Consider the following 8,795-nt stretch of genomic DNA (forward strand, 5'->3'; position numbering starts at 1 on the left):
CGCTGTGGGTTGCAGGTGGTGAGACAGAAAGTTTGATATGGATGAAGCGGTTGTTCTCTCCACCCAACAGCAAACTGAGACGCGAATGAGTGACTTTAAAATAAATCAAATAAAAAGAAAAGAAAAGAAACGGAGTCATCTACATCGCACACTATAAAGAGCCCTTATTGAAACTGCTTTCTCGCTACGGCCATACCACCCTGAGAACGCCCGATCTCGTCCGATCTCGAAGCTAAGCAGGGTCGGGCCTGGTTAGTACTTGGATGGGAGACCGCCTGGGAATACCAGGTGCTATAAGCTTTTTCACCGTCAAAAGTCTCTACTGCAACTTTTCAAACTCAAAACACCTTCAACTTGCATTCATTTATTACTACACAGAGATCACACACAGAGACACATGTGACAAAAATCAACAAGCAATCAATCACCTCGACACAAATTCATGCTCAAATCACAGAATTATCCCTACCTTATTTATTTTCCACTTCATTCATTCATTCATTCATTCATTCATTCATTCATTCATTCATTCATTTATTCATTCAAACAATCACTGCATATTCCTTTAAACTACAATTATTATTCTATTTTCTTATTAAGAAACTTTTTTTACATAAAGTTATTTATTTCCGAGGGTGTATGTTTCTAGAATGGACGGACTTCACGTAGCAGATATCATAGTCACATTTCTTGATGATACCAATCTCGTGATTATTCTTTTATTCGTGTATTTCGTTATTATTTTTAATTATTTTTCTTACTACTGCTACTACTACTACTATGATTCCTGTCCGTAACAGTCGTAGTAGTAGCATTTGCACTTATAACATGAGCGACTTAGATGCTCCAACAAACAATTGGATGTTGCAGGTTTGTTCAGATTGTGTACAGTGTTCTTTATTTCTAGATATGTTCTGAAGTTTCCAATTCAAGCACTTGTGTAAAATCCCCTTTGATAGACTCGTCTAGCAAATGCTGTAAACGCAGAGAGAGAGAGAGAGAGAGAGAGAGAGAGAGAGAGCGCACGCACTCACGCCGCTCTCTCACTGGCTCGTTGGAAGCCGGCCCTCTCTCCAGTTCAGCTGGTGGCGGTAATGCGCCCAACTCCTGAACAAAGAAGAAGAGAGCAGACATGTGGCTCTTGTAGTTGTTATGCATTTAAATTGTTGCTCTGAATTGTTTTTAACGAAGTAATAATTGAAGCAAGAAAAGTATATGTGGATGAAGTGGTAATAGCCTGTTCAAAGACACCTTACTTTCTCTCGCAGCAATCTGCTGTATGTCAAGTGTTTTATTGATGTGGCATGAAAATAAAGCAAGAAGCTAAGATGCAGCGTGCAACGTGCCTGTTTAAATATTTTGTCAAATTAAGCAGAGTAAGATGTCATTAAGTGTTAGTAATCCCAAGAGGTGGAGAGGCGCGTGTGGGTTGCAGGTGGTGAGACAGAAAGTTTGATATGGATGAAGCGGTTGTTCTCTCCACCCAACAGCAAACTGAGACGCGAATGAGTGACTTTAAAATAAATAAAAGAAAAAAAGAAAAGAAAAGAAAAGAAACGGAGTCATCTACATCGTACACTATAAAGAGACCTTATTGAAACTGCTTTCTCGCTTACGGCCATACCACCCTGAGAACGCCCGATCTCGTCCGATCTCGGAAGCTAAGCAGGGTCGGGCCTGGTTAGTACTTGGATGGGAGACCGCCTGGGAATACCAGGTGCTGTAAGCTTTTTCACCGTCAAAAGTCTCTACTGCAACTTTTCAAACTCAAAAACACCTTCAACTTGCATTCATTTATTACTACACAGAGATCACACACAGAGACACATGTGACAAAATCAACAAGCAATCAATCACCTCGACACAAATTCATGCTCAAATCACTGAATTATCCCTACCTTATTTATTTTCCACTTCATTCATTCATTCATTCATTCATTCATTCATTCATTCATTCATTCATTCAAACAATCACTCGCATATTCCTTTAAACTACAATTATTATTCTATTTTCTTATTTAGAAACTTTTTTTACATAAAGTTATTTATTTCGGAGGGTGTATGTTTCTAGAATGGACGGACTTCACGTAGCAGATATCATAGTCACATTTCTTGATGATAGCAATCTCGTGATTATTCGTGTATTTCGTTATTATTTTTAATTATTTTTCTTACTACTGCTACTACTACTACTATGATTCCTGTCCGTAACAGTCGTAGTAGTAGCATTTGCACTTATAACATGAGCGTCTTAGATGCTCCAACAAACAATTGGATGTTGCAGGTTTGTTCAGATTGTGTACAGTGTTCTTTATTTCTAGATATGTTCTGAAGTTTCCAATTCAAGCACTTGTGTAAAATCCCCTTTGATAGACTCGTCTAGCAAATGCTGTAAACGCAGAGAGAGAGAGAGAGAGAGAGAGAGAGAGAGAGAGAGAGAGAGCGCACGCACTCACGCCGCTCTCTCACTGGCTCGTTGGAAGCCGGCCCCACTCTCCAGTTCAGCTGGTGGCGGTAATGCGCCCAACTCCTGAACAAAGAAGAAGAGAGCAGACATGTGGCTCTTGTAGTTGTTATGCATTTAAATTGTTGCTCTGAATTGTTTTTAACGAAGTAATAATTGAAGCAAGAAAAGTATTTGTGGATGAAGTGGTAATAGCCTGTTCAAAGACACCTTACTTTCTCTCGCAGCAATCTGCTGTGTTATGTCAAGTGTTTTATTGATGTGGCATGAAAATAAAGCAAGAAGCTGAGATGCAGATGCAACGTGCCTGTTTAAATATTTTGTCAAATTAAGCAGAGTAAGATGTCATTAAGTGTTAGTAATCCCAAGAGGTGGAGAGGCGCTGTGGGTTGCAGGTGGTGAGACAGAAAGTTTGATATGGATGAAGCGGTTGTTCTCTCCACCCAACAGCAAACTGAGACGCGAATGAGTGACTTTAAAATAAATCAAATAAAAAAGAAAAGAAAAGAAACGGAGTCATCTACATCGCACACTATAAAGAGCCCTTATTGAAACTGCTTTCGCTACGGCCATACCACCCTGAGAACGCCCGATCTCGTCCGATCTCGAAGCTAAGCAGGGTCGGGCCTGGTTAGTACTTGGATGGGAGACCGCCTGGGAATACCAGGTGCTGTAAGCTTTTTCACCGCCAAAAGTCTCTACTGCAACTTTTCAAACTCAAAACACCTTCAACTTGCATTCATTTATTACTACACAGAGATCACACACAGAGACACATGTGACAAAAATCAACAAGCAATCAATCACCTCGACACAAATTCATGCTCAAATCACAGAATTATCCCTACCTTATTTATTTTCCACTTCATTCATTCATTCATTCATTCATTCATTCATTCATTCATTCATTCATTCATTCAAACAATCACTGCATATTCCTTTAAACTACAATTATTATTCTATTTTCTTATTTAGAAACTTTTTTTACATAAAGTTATTTATTTCGAGGCTGTATGTTTCTAGAATGGACGGACTTCACGTAGCAGATATCATAGTCACATTTCTTGATGATACCAATCTCGTGATTATTCTTTATTCGTGTATTTCGTTATTATTTTTAATTATTTTTCTTACTACTGCTACTACTACTACTATGATTCCTGTCCGTAACAGTCGTAGTAGTAGCATTTGCACTTATCACATGAGCTGCCTTAGATGCTCCAACAAACAATTGGATGTTGCAGGTTTGTTCAGATTGTGTACAGTGTTCTTTATTTCTAGATATGTTCTGAAGTTTCCAATTCAAGCACTTGTGTAAAATCCCCTTTGATAGACTCGTCTAGCAAATGCTGTAAACGCAGAGAGAGAGAGAGAGAGAGAGAGAGAGAGAGAGAGACGCACTCACGCCGCTCTCCTCACTGGCTCGTTGGAAGCCGGCCCCTCTCTCCAGTTCAGCTGGTGGCGGTAATGCGCCCAACTCCTGAACAAAGAAGAAGAGAGCAGACATGTGGCTCTTGTAGTTGTTATGCATTTAAATTGTTGCTCTGAATTGTTTTTAACGAAGTAATAATTGAAGCAAGAAAAGTATATGTGGATGAAGTGGTAATAGCCTGTTCAAAGACACCTTACTTTCTCTCGCAGCAATCTTCTGTCTTATGTCAAGTGTTTTATTGATGTGGCATGAAAATAAAGCAAGAAGCTAAGATGCAGATGCAACGTGCCTGTTTAAATATTTTGTCAAATTAAGCAGAGTAAGATGTCATTAAGTGTTAGTAATCCCAAGAGGTGGAGAGGCGCTGTGGGTTGCAGGTGGTGAGACAGAAAGTTTGATATGGATGAAGCGGTTGTTCTCTCCACCCAACAGCAAACTGAGACGCGAATGAGTGACTTTAAAATAAATCAAATAAAAAAGAAAAGAAACGGAGTCATCTACATCAGACACTATAAAGAGCCCTTATTGAAAGTGCTCTCTCGCTACGGCCATACCACCCTGAGAACGCCCGATCTCGTCCGATCTCGAAGCTAAGCAGGGTCGGGCCTGGTTAGTACTTGATGGGAGACCGCCTGGGAATACCAGGTGCTGTAAGCTTTTTCACCGCCAAAAGTCTCTACTGCAACTTTTCAAACTCAAAACACCTTCAACTTGCATTCATTTATTACTACACAGAGATCACACACAGAGACACATGTGACAAAATCAACAAGCAATCAATCACCTCGACACAAATTCATGCTCAAATCACAGAATTATCCCTACCTTATTTATTTTCCACTTCATTCATTCATTCATTCATTCATTCATTCATTCATTCATTCATTCATTCATTCATTCAAACAATCACTGTGATATTCCTTTAAACTACAATTATTATTCTATTTTCTTATTAAGAAATTTTTTTACATAAAGTTATTTATTTCGGAGGGTGTATGTTTCTAGAATGGACGGACTTCACGTAGCAGATATCATAGTCACATTCCTTGATGATACCAATCTCGTGATTATTCTTTTATTCGTGTATTTCGTTATTATTTTTAGTTATTTTTCTTACTAGTGCTACTACTACTACTATGATTCCTGTGCGTAACAGTCGTAGTAGTAGCATTTGCACTTATAACATGAGCGCCTTAGATGCTCCAACAAACAATTGATGTTGCAGGTTTGTTCAGATTGTGTACAGTGTTCTTTATTTCTAGATATGTTCTGAAGTTTCCAATTCAAGCACTTGTGTAAAATCCCCTTTGATAGACTCGTCTAGCAAATGCTGTAAACGCAGAGAGAGAGAGAGAGAGAGAGAGAGAGAGAGAGAGAGAGAGAGAGAGAGAGCGCACGCACTCACGCCGCTTCTCTCACTCGCCGTTGGAAGCCGGCCCCACTCTCCAGTTCAGCTGGTGGCGGTAATGCGCCCAACTCCTGAACAAAGAAGAAGAGAGCAGACATGTGGCTCTTGTAGTTGTTATAGCATTTAAATTGTTGCTCTGAATTGTTTTTAACGAAGTAATAATTGAAGCAAGAAAAGTATTTGTGGATGAAGTGGTAATAGCCTGTTCAAAAACACCTTACTTTCTCTCGCAGCAATCTTCTGTCTTATGTCAAGTGTTTTATTGATGTGGCATGAAAATAAAGCAAGAAGCTGAGATGCAGATGCGGCAACGTGCCTGTTTAAATATTTTGTCAAATTAAGCAGAGTAAGATGTCATTAAGTGTTAGTAATCCCAAGAGGTGGAGAGGCGCGTGTGGGTTGCAGGTGGTGAGACAGAAAGTTTGATATGGATGAAGCGGTTGTTCTCTCCACCCAACATCGAAAAAAGAAAAGAAAAGAAACGGAGTCATCTACATCGTACACTATAAAGAGACCTTATTGAAACTGCTTTCTCGCTTACGGCCATACCACCCTGAGAACGCCCGATCTCGTCCGATCTCGGAAGCTAAGCAGGGTCGGGCCTGGTTAGTACTTGGATGGGAGACCGCCTGGGAATACCAGGTGCTGTAAGCTTTTTCACCGTCAAAAGTCTCTACTGCAACTTTTCAAACTCAAAAACACCTTCAACTTGCATTCATTTATTACTACACAGAGATCACACACAGAGACACATGTGACAAAATCAACAAGCAATCAATCACCTCGACACAAATTCATGCTCAAATCACTGAATTATCCCTACCTTATTTATTTTCCACTTCATTCATTCATTCATTCATTCATTCATTCATTCATTCATTCATTCATTCAAACAGTCACTGTGATATTCCTTTAAACTACAATTATTATTCTATTTTCTAATTTAGAAACTTTTTTTACATAAAGTTATTTATTTCGAGGCTGTATGTTTCTAGAATGGACGGACTTCACGTAGCAGATATCATAGTCACATTTCTTGATGATACCAATCTCGTGATTATTCTTTATTCGTGTATTTCGTTATTATTTTTAATTATTTTTCTTACTACTGCTACTACTACTACTATAATTCCTGTCCGTAACAGACGTAGTAGTAGCATTTGCACTTATCACATGAGCTGCCTTAGATGCTCCAACAAACAATTGGATGTTGCAGGTTTGTTCAGATTGTGTACAGTGTTCTTTATTTCTAGATATGTTCTGAAGTTTCCAATTCAAGCACTTGTGTAAAATCCCCTTTGATAGACTCGTCTAGCAAATGCCGTAAACGCAGAGAGAGAGAGAGAGAGAGAGAGAGAGAGAGAGAGAGAGCGCACGCACTCACGCCGCTCTCTCACTGGCTCGTTGGAAGCCGGCCCTCTCTCCAGTTCAGCTGGTGGCGGTAATGCGCCCAACTCCTGAACAAAGAAGAAGAGAGCAGACATGTGGCTCTTGTAGTTGTTATGCATTTAAATTGTTGCTCTGAATTGTTTTTAACGAAGTAATAATTGAAGCAAGAAAAGTATATGTGGATGAAGTGGTAATAGCCTGTTCAAAGACACCTTACTTTCTCTCGCAGCAATCTGCTGTGTTATGTCAAGTGTTTTATTGATGTGGCATGAAAAGAAAGCAAGAAGCTAAGATGCAGCGTGCAACGTGCCTGTTTAAATATTTTGTCAAATTAAGCAGAGTAAGATGTCATTAAGTGTTAGTAATCCCAAGAGGTGGAGAGGCGCTGTGGGTTGCAGGTGGTGAGACAGAAAGTTTGATATGGATGAAGCGGTTGTTCTCTCCACCCAACAGCAAACTGAGACGCTAATGAGTGACTTTAAAATAAATCAAATAAAAAGAAAAGAAACGGAGTCATCTACATCAGACACTATAAAGAGCCCTTATTGAAAGTGCTCTCTCGCTACGGCCATACCACCCTGAGAACGCCCGATCTCGTCCGATCTCGGAAGCTAAGCAGGGTCGGGCCTGGTTAGTACTTGATGGGAGACCGCCTGGGAATACCAGGTGCTGTAAGCTTTTTCACCGCCAAAAGTCTCTACTGCAACTTTTCAAACTCAAAACACCTTCAACTTGCATTCATTTATTACTACACAGAGATCACACACAGAGACACATGTGACAAAATCAACAAGCAATCAATCACCTCGACACAAATTCATGCTCAAATCACAGAATTATCCCTACCTTATTTATTTTCCACTTCATTCATTCATTCATTCATTCATTCATTCATTCATTCATTCATTCATTCATTCATTCAAACAATCACTGCATATTCCTTTAAACTACAATTATTATTCTATTTTCTTATTAAGAAACTTTTTTACATAAAGTTATTTATTTCGAGGGTGTATGTTTCTAGAATGGACGGACTTCACGTAGCAGATATCATAGTCACATTTCTTGATGATACCAATCTCGTGATTATTCTTTTTATTCGTATTTCGTTATTATTTTTAATTATTTTTCTTACTACTGCTACTACTACTACTATGATACCTGTCCGTAACAGCCGTAGTAGTAGCATTTGCACTTATAACATGAGCGCCTTAGATGCTCCAACAAACAATTGGATGTTGCAGGTTTGTTCAGATTGTGTACAGTGTTCTTTATTTCTAGATATGTTCTGAAGTTTCCAATTCAAGCACTTGTGTAAAATCCCCTTTGATAGACTCGTCTAGCAAATGCTGTAAACGCAGAGAGAGAGAGAGAGAGAGAGAGAGAGAGAGAGAGAGAGAGAGAGAGAGAGCGACGCACTCACGCCGCCTCTCACTCGCCGCTGGAAGCCGGCCCCTCTCTCCAGTTCAGCTGGTGGCGGTAATGCGCCCAACTCCTGAACAAAGAAGAAGAGAGCAGACATGTGGCTCTTGTAGTTGTTATGCATTTAAATTGTTGCTCTGAATTGTTTTTAACGAAGTAATAATTGAAGCAAGAGAAGTATTTGTGGATGAAGTGGTAATAGCCTGTTCAAAGACACCTTACTTTCTCTCGCAGCAATCTTCTGTCTTATGTCAAGTGTTTTTTTGATGTGGCATGAAAATAAAGCAAGAAGCTGAGATGCAGATGCGGCAACGTGCCTGTTTAAATATTTTGTCAAATTAAGCAGAGTAAGATGTCATTAAGTGTTAGTAATCCCAAGAGGTGGAGAGGCGCTGTGGGTTGCAGGTGGTGAGACAGAAAGTTTGATATGGATGAAGCGGTTGTTCTCTCCACCCAACAGCAAACTGAGACGCGAATGAGTGACTTTAAAATAAATAAAAGAAAAAGAAAAGAAAAGAAACGGAGTCATCTACATCGCACACTATAAAGAGACCTTATTGAAACTGCTTCTCGCTACGGCCATACCACCCTGAGAACGCCTGATCTCGTCCGATCTCGAAGCTAAGCAGGGTCGGGCCTGGTTAGTACTTGATGGGGGACCGCCTGGGAATATCAGGTGC

General features: G+C 39.8%; 4 non-coding genes and 3 pseudogenes across 4 annotated transcripts; all 7 read left to right on the forward strand.

Moving 5' to 3' along the window:
- Positions 1-183: 183 nt before the first annotated feature.
- Positions 184-300, forward strand: LOC131350421 (5S ribosomal RNA; annotated as a pseudogene).
- A 1,310-nt stretch (positions 301-1,610) lies between these two features.
- LOC131350481 (5S ribosomal RNA) lies at positions 1,611-1,729 on the forward strand. The gene has a single exon (XR_009204264.1). It is a non-coding gene; the product is annotated as a 5S ribosomal RNA (ribosomal RNA).
- Positions 1,730-3,026: 1,297 nt separating this feature from the next.
- Positions 3,027-3,143, forward strand: LOC131350409 (5S ribosomal RNA). Its single transcript, XR_009204222.1, has one exon. It is a non-coding gene; the product is annotated as a 5S ribosomal RNA (ribosomal RNA).
- Positions 3,144-4,437: 1,294 nt separating this feature from the next.
- On the forward strand, positions 4,438-4,553 carry LOC131350425 (5S ribosomal RNA; annotated as a pseudogene).
- A 1,286-nt stretch (positions 4,554-5,839) lies between these two features.
- On the forward strand, positions 5,840-5,958 carry LOC131350484 (5S ribosomal RNA). Its single transcript, XR_009204266.1, has one exon. It is a non-coding gene; the product is annotated as a 5S ribosomal RNA (ribosomal RNA).
- A 1,296-nt stretch (positions 5,959-7,254) lies between these two features.
- LOC131350398 (5S ribosomal RNA) lies at positions 7,255-7,371 on the forward strand. Its single transcript, XR_009204211.1, has one exon. It is a non-coding gene; the product is annotated as a 5S ribosomal RNA (ribosomal RNA).
- A 1,315-nt stretch (positions 7,372-8,686) lies between these two features.
- The window catches only part of LOC131350436 (5S ribosomal RNA), a 117-nt pseudogene continuing 8 nt past the window's right edge, over positions 8,687-8,795 (forward strand).

Source organism: Hemibagrus wyckioides, unplaced genomic scaffold (assembly GCF_019097595.1).
Source record: "Hemibagrus wyckioides isolate EC202008001 unplaced genomic scaffold, SWU_Hwy_1.0 Contig35, whole genome shotgun sequence".
NCBI classification, from domain to species: domain Eukaryota; kingdom Metazoa; phylum Chordata; class Actinopteri; order Siluriformes; family Bagridae; genus Hemibagrus; species Hemibagrus wyckioides.